The sequence below is a fragment of the Callorhinus ursinus genome, unplaced genomic scaffold (assembly GCF_003265705.2).
Source record: "Callorhinus ursinus isolate GAN/ISIS: 27379988/994484 unplaced genomic scaffold, GSC_fseal_2.0 scaffold2, whole genome shotgun sequence".
In the NCBI taxonomy this organism is placed as follows: Eukaryota; Metazoa; Chordata; class Mammalia; order Carnivora; family Otariidae; genus Callorhinus; species Callorhinus ursinus.
This window is the reverse complement of record NW_027397064.1, coordinates 60,243,606-60,255,542: the sequence shown is the minus strand read 5'-3', so window position 1 is coordinate 60,255,542 and position 11,937 is coordinate 60,243,606.

Below are 11,937 nucleotides of genomic sequence, written 5' to 3'. Positions count from 1 at the left end.
GGTAGGGCTCTGATCAGATAGAATTAGCGTCCTTGTAAGAGACACCAAAGAGCTTTCTCGTTCCCTGCCTGTGTGAAAAAACGCAGCATCTGCAGGCCAGAAAGAGAATTCTCACCAGGACCCCATCTCATCTCAGACTTCCAGCCTCTGGAACTGTAAGAAACATTTCTGTTGTTTGAGCCACCCAATCTATGGTGTTCTGTTGCAGCAGCCTGAGCGGCCTAATACAGCCTGCAAAGGAGAGAGTGCTTTATACGATGTAGTGTAGGTGCTGAATCAGCCAGGAGTAGACAGTCCCTTCCCTAGACAGTCCCCTTACCTTCCCCCTCCCCCCTCCCACACAAAGCAACCAGAAACACCTGTTTTATTAGTCTGACAATGTCTGAAACTCTATAAATACTGCTTCATTTTTCTTAGGTGACAGGAGATGTAGCTAGGGGCTTCTGTCTGCCTAGTTCTTGCCAAGACTGTGTCTCTACTGATGCCCTAATCCCCTCCCTACAGGGACACCTACACATTTTGAAATTGTGAGTCATGAACTTTTAGCTCTTATTTTATTTTATTTTGTTTGTTTTTAGAGAGCACAAGCAGGGAATGTGGGAGGGCAGAGGGAGAGGAGAGAGAGAATCTCAAACAGGCTCCACGGTCAGTGCGGAGCCCAGTGTGGATGACCCCAGCCAAAACCAAGAGTTGGACACTTAATTGACTGAGCCACCCAGGTGCCCCCCTAGCTCTCTGATTTAAAACATAATATTCTCTTTGGGGCTTCCCTGGAGTGCTATTCAGCATCTTGCTCAAACCATCAGTGACTATTCTAGATTCCAATTAGCCACAATTTAGGGGTGTTCTAGGCTGGCTTGGGAAGAATCAGTGTAAATTGTGTCCAGTTGTACCCATAAGACTAACACTATTTCAACCTTTACCTTTGAAATTCAAACCACACCACAGGCTCTTACCTCTGTGTACCTACAAGTGCCTCTATTATAGAGGTTCTTGTTGCGGAATCTGAAATGCCAGAGCTGTGGACTTCAGCCTTAATAGGGAGAGATGGAACCAATTGTCATCTGTCACCGCCTTCCCCCCACCAAAACCCACATACCTTACCACTTGCTCAGCAGCATAGGACTGTTTGGGCACATGTAGTCTGGGAACACTCTTAGCAATGCCTGCCTGACGCTGAACCTTGCTAAATACACCTTTCAGTATACGTGCCGATGGGGACACAAAGGTAGCACTCGTGTTTCCCAGACATGTACTTCTGCAGCCCTCTTCTACCCATTAGCTCTTTCCTCCTCACACCTTCCTCACTGAGCAAATCAGACAAACCTCCCAGGCAAGAGATTGTAGGACCTTATGCATAGGCAGACATGGAGATAAGAGCTTCACTGGTTTATGTATGATTTCTTAAACCTTTTTGTAAACCGTCAAATACAAATACAGAAAGCCACATGAAACAAATGAACAGCTTAGTGAGTTATGAAAAGGCGAACCCTCTTGTCACTGGCATCCCTGTCAGGAGATAGGACTGGCCAAGCACTCCAGAGGCCCCTCCCAAACACAGCCTCCCACTCCCGTGAATAATCTCTGTCCTTACCATGGTGATTATTTTCTTTCTTCTACTGGTATTAGCACCTGCATTATTAGTTTCCTTTGGCTGCTATTAAAAAATTATCACAGGGGTGCCTGGGTGGCTCAGTCATTAATCATCTGCCTTCGGCTCAGGTCATGGTCCCAGGGTCCTGGGATCGAGCCTTGCATCGGGCTCCCTGCTCGGCGGGGAGCCTGCTTCTCCCTCTCCCTCTGCTGTTCCCCCTGCTTGTGCTCTTTCGCTCTCTGTCAAATAAATAAATTTTTAAAAAATTATCACAAACTGGGTGCCTTAAGACAACAGAAATTTATTCCCTCAAAGTTCTAGAGGCCAGAAGTCCAAAATAAGGGTTCTGCAGGGCTGCTGTCTCTCCGGAGTCTCTAGGGGAGAATCGTTTGATTCCAGCTTCTAGTGGCTGTTAGCATTCCGTAACTTGCAACCACAACACCCAGTCTCTGCCTCCCTGGTCAGACTGTCTCCTTCTCTTCTGTCTGTATCAAATCTCCCTCTCCCTGACTTACAAGGACACCTGTGATTCAATTTAGGGCCACCTAGATAATCCAAGATGATTTCTTCTTTTGAGAGCTTGTTTGGAGGTTCTAGCAGGGGAGCGCAGCTACTCGTATACCCCTGACCGAAGAACGGTCCTCTCCTCTATCGGGGAAGGTCGTCCTCTTCGACCGAGTGCGCAGCTTCGGGAGGTCGCACATGGAGCGGTGAGGGAGGAAGGGGACACCCGCCTAGCCAGCCAGATCAGCCGAATCAACCCTGGCGATCAATGGGGTGACCGATGTCGCAGCCAGATCGCCCTCACATCCTGATTTCTTCTTTTGAAATCCTTGATGGAATTACATCTGCAAAGACCCTTTTTCCGATAAGGTAACGTTGACTAGTTCCAGAGGGTAGGATGTGGACATATTTTTGTTTTGCCTTAGTTTTGTCCTTTAAGTTTCTTAACCTATAGGTTCCCTACCCATCTCTTCTTTTTTTTTTTTTTAACACCTTGTAATTTATTTGTTGAAGAAGCTGGATCATTTATTTTGCTTTCCCAAAGCTGGGGTTGTACTGATTGCATTCCTGTTGTCTAGTTTAGCATATTTTTCTGTCCTCTGTGTTTTCTATAAGTTGATATTTAAATTCAGAAGCTTAATCAGATTCAGGTTTGGTGTTTTTGGTCAAAACTACTTTGTGGGTGATGGTGTGTTTGTCAAAAGACACAGAATTGGGGCACCTGGGTGGTTCAGTCAGTTAAGCGACTGCCTTCAGCTCAGGTCATGAGCCCAGGGTCCTGGGATCGAGCCCCGCGTCGGGCTCCCTGCTCGGCAGGGGGCCTGCTTCTCCCTCTCCCTCTGCCCCTCCCCCTGCTTGTGCTCTCTCTGTGAAATAAATAAATAAAATCTTAAAAAAAAAAACACCGAATTGTAATTGTCTCTTTTTGATGTTTGCAGCCATAGACACTATGATGAGAAAACCGCTATTTGGTGTTGCTGCTAGGTATTTTGTGGTATGACCCAGAGTCTGGATATTTGTTTGTTGTTGGAATTTTATTCTTTTTTTTTTGAAGTATAGTTGACATACAATATCTTACTAGTTTCGGGTGTACATCATAGTGATTTGATATTTTTATACATCAGGAAATGATCCTACAATAAGTCTAGTCACCATCTGTCACCCTACAAAGTTTAATTACAGTGGTTTTGATTATGCTCCCTATCCTGTACTGTACAAGCCAGAATTTGGACATTTGAACAAGGACATGAGCTTAGGATCCCCGCCCAGCTTCCTGCTTTGCTTTTTCCTGGGCATCTTTTTTATTTTATTTTTTTTTAAATATTTTATTTATTTGAGAAAGAATGAGACAGAGCATGAGAGGGAAGAGGGTCAGAGAGAGAAGCAGACTCACTGCTGAGCAGGGAGCCCGATGCGGGACTCGATCCCGGGACTCCAGGATCATGACCTGAGCCGAAGGCAGTTGCTTAACCAACTGAGCCACCCAGGCGCCCTCCTGGACACCTTTTAAAATAACCACTTACAGTAGAGCCTGGGAAAAGTTAGTGGCTTCCGTCCCAACCACCTTATAAGTACTAAGTGCTTGCTACCCTGCTCCCTGCTCTCTAGCTCCTGCTCCCTCCTGACCTGGGACGGAAGATTGTCTTTGCCCTGGCTCCTTGTGCACCCCCTACTCCCCCAACTCCCAGTTTCTGGCATTTGTAATAAGTCACATGACTTTACTTCCTTCATATGAGTGTATGGAAACCATGGCTTCATCAAAATGACCCTGGGGTTTTCACTTCCCCAAAGTGGGAGCCCTGATGCTGAGGGAGCTACCTGCTGATCCCGTGTGGGTGGCTTCTGCCTTCTCCTTCAGGACATAATCTGCATATTCTTAATACACCACCTAAGGGCCCCCTAACACAGATACTCCATACCTAAATCTTTGATTCCTTAGAGACTGCCAAATGGTGATTTCCAATGCTGTAACTTTTTTTTTATTTAACATTTTATTTATTTGTATGAGAAAGAACACAAGTAGGGGGAGCAGCAGAGGGAGAGGGAGAAGCAGGCTTCCTGCTGAGCAGGGAACCTGATGTGGGACTCGATGCGGGACTCGATCCCAAGACTCTGGGATCATGACCTGAGCCGAAGGCAGACGCTTAACGACTGAGCCACCCAGTCACCCCTCTGTAATCTTTTCTTCATTTACTAGTTGTTTACTCAGAGGTATAGGAAAGGTAGGATAAATGCTTGATCCTTACCTTTATGTACCAGTTTGAAAAATAAACAGCATCCTTCAAAGGTGATTTATTAGATTTGGTTTTTTTAATCATCATGAACTTATGGATTTAAACCTATTTGTCACTTTTCAGTCCATTGTGGTTACTCTTACTGAAGCTTGATTTATTCCATCTTAAGCCAGTGGAGGGATCTACAGATTGTTTTCCAATTCCTTTTGGCACAGTCCTGATAGTTTTTTTTTTTTTAAGATTTTATTTATTTGACAGAGAGAGACAGCGAGAGAGGGAACACAAGCAGGGGGCGTGGGAGAGGGAGAAGCAGGCTTCCCGCGGAGTAGGGAGCCCGATGCGGGGTTCGATCCGAGGACCCTGGGATCATGACCTGAGCCGAAGGCAAACGCTTAACGACTGAGCCACCCAGGTGCCCCCAGTCCCGATAGTTTTTGATAGCTTCTTTGCTGACTGGTATGACAATGTACTCCTGGCTCATCTTGTACATCTCCTGCCTCAAACCTGGAATCGGAGACTTCTCCAAGCAGTCCTGGTTTCTTTTACAGAAAAATGATATTTCAAGACCATAGTCTGGGTGCTAGCGATGTTTATTGCTACTAGATTGTTCATTGCTTCTAGGTCTAAAATAAAAATATATAACAACAATAACACAAAAGACAGGAGAGGGGTAATTAGAGTTAAAATTTTCTACGGTCCTAACATTGTCAGGGAAATGCTAAAAGCACTGTAGGGTGTTTAGGTAACCTCTTCTATCCTAAGATCTGTAGCCCCCTTTTGCCACAGAAAAGTGTTCTGGTTCTCAGAGTCACTTGGGATAACAGAATTAGAATATCACATTATAGTTCATTTGCTTTCTGCCACATCTTACACACACACACACACACACACACCACACCACACCACACCACACCACACCATTCTCAGAATAACAGTACTAACATGCAGCTTGAGTATGCATGTTCAGTAATTTGGGGCTTCTTCAAAATTCCAAACAGAAAGCAGATGCAGAGGTTGAAACTGGCTTGCTACCACCTTGGACTTGGGGTTTTAGTTAGACAGAAGGAAAGGATGGTAAGGAATTCCAGCCAGGAACTTTAAACATACGTAAAAAGTAGGAACATTTTGGAGGATCTTATTCTTCACAATTAAAAATAAAATTTTTAAAGTAATCTCTATACCCAATGTGGGGCTTGAACTTAGAACTCTGAGATCAAGAGCCACATGCTCTACTGACTAAGCCAGCCAGGCACCCCAAGTTCTTCATAATTTTTTAAGGTCTTTGAAAAAGTCTTTGTTAGACCTTCCTTCTGTTTTCCATCCTCCAATTTCTAACAGAAGCCATTTATGCTTGGGGGCTCAGCCAAGAGCTTATGGGAGGACTCTTCCAGATAACAATTCTCCCTTGTCAACTTGTTAGGAAGTCTAATGAACACAAAAGACATGTAAAATGATTTTCGTCTGTTTTTAAGAAAATACAGAAACCCAAAGTTATTGGCTTAAAAATTTACCTATTCTCCTTTTTACTTCTGCTTTTAAAAGAGGTGAGGAGGGCAAAGTGAAGGAGTCCATAACCTTGGTCTCCTCAAGCAAGAAGAAGCTTCTCTAAGAAGGTTTGGGCCAGGAATTGCACAGTTTAGCAGCCCCATGGATCCAGGCATCTATGCAACCACACCAAATCACAGCACACACCTGGTTATGAAGTTACTGGAAAGTTTAAACCAAAATTGCACCCAATATAAACTATTGTTATTCTCCTGGCTGGACACAACTTCAGTCTTCAGGTGCGTTTCGTGGCTTTGTATTTCCTATTTGAGTTTTACGTCTTGTGGACTTGTCATATTTTGAACAGCAGTTCTAACTGGGCATCCCTCCATAGCGACATCCGCCTTCTGTGAACCTCTGTGTCTTTATGCTGTAAGTTATAAATAAAGATGTTCTTGGCCATTGCAATGGAGGAGCTGAAGCTTTGAAATGTTTTTTCAATGAGGAAGCTCAGGTTTTATGAGAAAATATAACAAAACATCTGTGAGAGTAGCTCAGCATCCTGTCTCATAAATCCAGGATTAGAAACTTTCTCATCAGGTTCTTTTCTTTTCTTCCCCCTTCCCTGTCTATAAAGCCAAACATGTAGAACAGTAAGATGAGGGTAAGGAGAGCCACCCAACCCAGTTCTTCAGAGGTACATTTCTGAGGGCAACCAAGAAAAAAATGTATCAAAATTACAAATGAGAAATCCTTTTGAACCAGCAGAGAACATTATTAGCATGGGAACACTTCCCATCTCCTGATGTATCCTTCCAGGCAGAAGCAGCTCTGCTAGTTTAATATTCTTGGCTTCTCTTGCTTCTCCTGAGGGAAGGAGGGATGGCTTTCCTAATTATTAAATTTATAAAAAATAAACTGATGGCTTTCCTAATTATTAAATTTATAAAAAATAAAAAAATAAAAAATTTATCCACTCAACCTCTCTTCTTCCTAAAACCAGCACAGGGAGGCCTATAGTTGATCAACATTGCCTTGATTAAATGGAAAGAAATTGAGAATTAGGAAGCCCTCTTATCTGCAAATATAAGTCACATTCTTCAACATCATCTTTTATCAGTAATGAAGGTCCTATTTTGATCACCTATCTGCCTAATTCTTTGTATTATTTCCCAGTTGGTTCAAAAGCTGGGTGAGGATGAGGAGTGTTATTTATTACTCCAAGATCCAAACACACATCTAAGAATTTATCCTACAGATATATTTATGTATGTGTGAAATGACACATGGATAAAATTATTCATTGCAGCACTGTTTGTAACAGCAAGAGACAGAAAGCAATCTGAATGTCCATGTAGAATTATCTAAATAAATTAAGACAGCACTGCACAATGCAGTATTATACAGCCATAAAACTTGAGGAAGCCCCAAAGAAAGATTAAGACACACATATACATACAAAAAAACAAGGTACAGAACTATGAATATAGTGTACTATCAGCTGTGTAAGACAGGGAAAAAGGCATAAATATTTGCTAGTGCATTCATAGAATATTTCAAGAAAGATATACAAGAAAGTAATGATTTTATTTAGTTATTTTGCCTCAGGAGAAAGAAACATGGTAGCTAGGTGCATTTGCATTTTATATTTGTTGCTCCTTAAAGTCACAGAAATAATGGGTGAGTGAAAATTCAAAGCAGAAGTCATATGTCTCAAAGTCCTATTAAGTAGGTATACCTCTTTGAAATCAAATTTGTTAGTAGATGGATTATCAATTAATCAGTCATGTACTCAATCAAAATGCATTCACACTTGTTTAGTCACATAAATGGAGGTAGTTGTTATAATTTGACTTAAAAAAAGCTTAATTCAAATTTGAATAAATCTGCATATAATTGAGTACCTAAATGAGATTTTTCAAATAAATAGAGTAAAAACATAGGGACATGAATAGTTACAGTATATGGCAAGATTCATCATGAAAAGTTATCTGCTTATTCTCACGTATTCAGAAACTATTCATTGAGAGCCTCCTCTGTGCCCCACCCTGCTCTAAACTCAGAAATCAGAGTGGAGCAACACACTGTCCCTGTTCTTCTTTTTTTTTTAAGATTTTATTTATTTATTTGAGAAAGAGCACAAGAGGGGCAGGGGAGGAGCAGAGGCAGAGGGAGGAGCAGATTCCCCGCGGAGCAGGGAGCCCAACTTCAGGGCTCCATCCCAGGACCCTGGGCTCATGACCTGAGCTGAAGGCAGATACTTAACCTACTGAGCCACCCAGGCACCCCTGTCCTTGTTCTCAGTAGAGTTTCCTCTAACAGGGTACACAGACAATAAACAAATAAACAAGCAGATAATTTTAAAAAGTGATAGTGCTAGAATTGAATTTATAAATACAGAGAGCAAACTGGTGTTTGTTAGAAGGAAGGGGGGGTAAAGGGAACCCTGGTGCACTGTTGGTGGGACTGTAAATTGGTATAGCCACTGTGGAAAACAGCATGGAAGTTCCTCAAAAAAATAAAAATAAAACAATATGATCCAGCAATCCCACTTCAAATCCCAAAGGGAATGAAAACACTATGTAAAAGACATATCAGCATCCCAATGTTCATAGCAGCATTATTTACAATAGCCAAGACATAGAAACAAACTAAGTGTCCACCAAGAGATGAATGGATAAAGAAAATGTGGTATATATATTATTCATCCATAAAAAAGAAGGACATTCTACCATTTGCAAAAACATGGATAGACCTTGAGGGCATTATGTTAAGTGAAACAAGTCAAAGAAAAACAAATACTGTGTGATTTCACTTATATGTGGAATCTAAAAAACAGACAAACAGAACAAAACAAAACAAAAAAAACCAAACTCATAGAAAAAGAGATCAGATTTGTGGTTACCAGAGGCACGGGGTAGGAGTGGGTGGATGGTTGGATGAAGATGATCAAAAGGTACAAATTTCCAGTTGTAAGATAAGTAAGTACTAAGGATGTAATGTACAACAACATGATGACTATTGTTAACACTGCTGTATGATATATAGGAAAGTTGCTAAGAGAGTAGATAGTAAGAGTTCTTACTATCTCCTTAACAAGGGAAAAAATGTTTTACTTTTCTTTTGTATCTGTATGAGATGATGGGTGTGTTAATTAAATTTATGTGGTAATCATTTCATGATATATGTAAGTCAAATCATTATGCTGTGTACCCTAAACTTATACATACAGTGCTGTATGTCAATTATGTCTCAATAAAACAGGAAAAAAAGATACCAGGTGGTGATCAATGTTTGTTAAAAAATGAGGATAAAGTAGATGGAGTGGGGTTATTGTGAGGGAGTACTGTTTATATAGGGTGGTTAGCAAAGGCCTCTGATAAGATGATATTTGTGCCGAGGTCTGAAGGAAGACCAGAAGAACCTTGGAAACAGCAAGTACAAAGGCCCTGAGGCACCTGTACTATGAAATCTTCCGTATATTTGTTGTCCAAAAGGATTTATCCTAGGCTTAGAATATTTTATATATACAGAATCAAGAAACAATTATAGGGGTGCCTGGGTGGCTCAGTCATTAAGCATCTGCCTTCAGCTCAGGTCATGATCCCAGGGTCCTAGGATTGAACCCCGCATCGCATTGGGCTCCCTGCTGAGCAGGAAGCCTGCTTCTCCCTCTCCCACTCCCTCTGCTTGTGTTCCGTCTCTCGCTGTCTCTCTCTCTCTCTCTCTGTCAAATAAATAAATAAAATCTTTAAAAAATTATATTAATAAATGCATACAGTCATTAAGCAATCAATTCATAAGAAATGCAGGTTGTGAGTTTTCATGAAAAAAAAGTTCATTTTGCAGATGAATCTGCAATTTAGGATTTTACAAAGTCTACAGGCTGACTCACATGTCTACACTTTATCTTCCACAATGATACTCCTAAAATCTTAAGTGATTAATTAAATTCTCTATATTTCTATCAGTGGCCCTTTCTAGGGCTCTGACTCTAAGAACTAGAACAAACCTCTTTGCATCTTCTGTGAGTGTCCCAAAGTTTACTTTATCCAGAGACAAGAGAGGAAGAATCCTTCAAGTTAGTAACTCTCAGCTCTGTTTTTAGAGTAAACATAACCGTTTAATGAAAACAGACAATGTGCGTGCTCTGAGTGTTATTTTAAGGGAATCAAGAGAGGAGGGAGGGATGGGGGAAAACCAGAAGAGATCAAAAGGTTATTAAACAACCCGGAATTAATAATAATAAGCTTTTGAAAAAGTTTCAAGCCAGTGTATCCTGTTTTTTTCCTGTCTACCTTCAATAAAGAAATGGTCATTAGAGCAATGATTAAATTTAACTAGACTCAAAGCTTTCCTGAAGCAGAAGGCAGAGACTGTTTTGCTTACTTTTGTATCTTTAGGGGCAAGCACATTGTAGGCTCACTATGTATATTTGTGGAATTAATAATTAATGTTAAACTGAGCAGTAGCAACCATAATTTTTCTACACTGCCTGGTGACACTTGGGTTCAATCTTATACATGGGTTTCTTATTATTTTTCCAAGGTCTGCCCACAAAAAAAAACCAAAAAACAAAAAACAAACAAAAACCCAAGAAGATGAAATGGAGACTATCAGGCCTGGCCCTGTAGTCACAGAAAATGGGAGACTGGCTGACTGTGGGCATCACAAGAATTTTAAGGCCCAGAACGTGGAAGTTAGGACCAGATGGCTTAGTTCACTGAGCCTCAGAATGATCACCTTATATGGTGGTGGTCTAAGCTGTTTCTGAGCTGCTGTAGCTGGGACTATAGAAGCAGCGAGTCTGTCATTGTATGTTCCTTTGACTTGGGGGATAACCTCTCGTGCAGAATTGCAAGAGATGGAAACTTTGGGTGCATTCTGAGAAATACAAGGGAGGCAATGGGAAGCTGAATTCACTCACTTGCATCTGTATCTCATTTATATCCTTTGCTCTGCCTTTTAGCTCATTCAGAACTAACTCAAAGTAGTATCAACTTGAATTAAAGCCAAGTCTTTAGTCTCTCCATTCCCCAAGCCTAGACCAAATCCCATGGTCGATTTTTGAGCTCTAGCTCTGTGTTTACAGTGAACATATTTAATAAAAGATGACAATTTGTGCACAGTAAGTATTATTTTTAGAGTAGCTACAAGTATATGCTGCAGCCTTCAAAGGGGTGGCTTTCTAGTATGGGAGAGAAAAAGTATAAAAACTATTCCCATCAAAAGCAATATCAAGGGGCGTCTGGGTGGCTCAGTCGGTTAAGCATCTGCCTTCAGCTCAGGTCATGATCCCAGGGTTCTGGGGATCGAGCCCAGCATCAGGCTCCCTGCCCAGTGGGGAGCCTGCTTCTCCCTCTCCCTCTGCCTGCCACTGTGCCTACTTGTGCTCTCTATCTCTCTGTCAAATAAATAAATAAAATCTTAAAAAGAAAAGCAATATCAAAGCTACAGGGTCTAAGACCCCTAATGAACCACCGGACATTCACTCAATTTTATGTAATAGTGTGGAAATCTGCCTTTTCAAATTACTTGTATTTTTTATAGAATTTTGAAATATAGTAAAAGATTATCCAGTATGGAATTATTTAATCTATTTCAACTAGATCTTCTGTATGAGTATAGCACACTAGTATACACTTGTTCCCCCAACTCCAATATTTCTTTGGGGTGGGGGTAGAAGTCCAAGGTACTTAACCTCTCAGTGATGTCTACGGTGACTCCTCAGTCACCTTGGTTTGGATGCGGTATGAGGAGTCTCATGGAAATGAGGTCCAGAGCCTCTGGCCAGAGGCTTGGCCTTCCAGGGATAGGAGAGTGGAGGGATAGTGTGCCCTCTGCAGTGGGAACAAGCATCACCGAGCTATGAAAGCTCAGGGGTTTATACTGAGTGAACTCTCGTGTATTGGTCCTAGATCCGATGTAGTGTCCTTCAAGAGACATCAGAAACACTTTTTTTTTGGTTCTGATGCTATACAAAGGCCAGAAGAAAGACTTTGAGTCTTACTTCATATATAAAAATAAGAAGTGCTAGAATTGGGGAAGTGTGGGGTTCTATGGCAGCAGAGAAGAGGGACAGCTTCCCCCCAAGAAATAGTGTCTGAACTAAGACCTGCA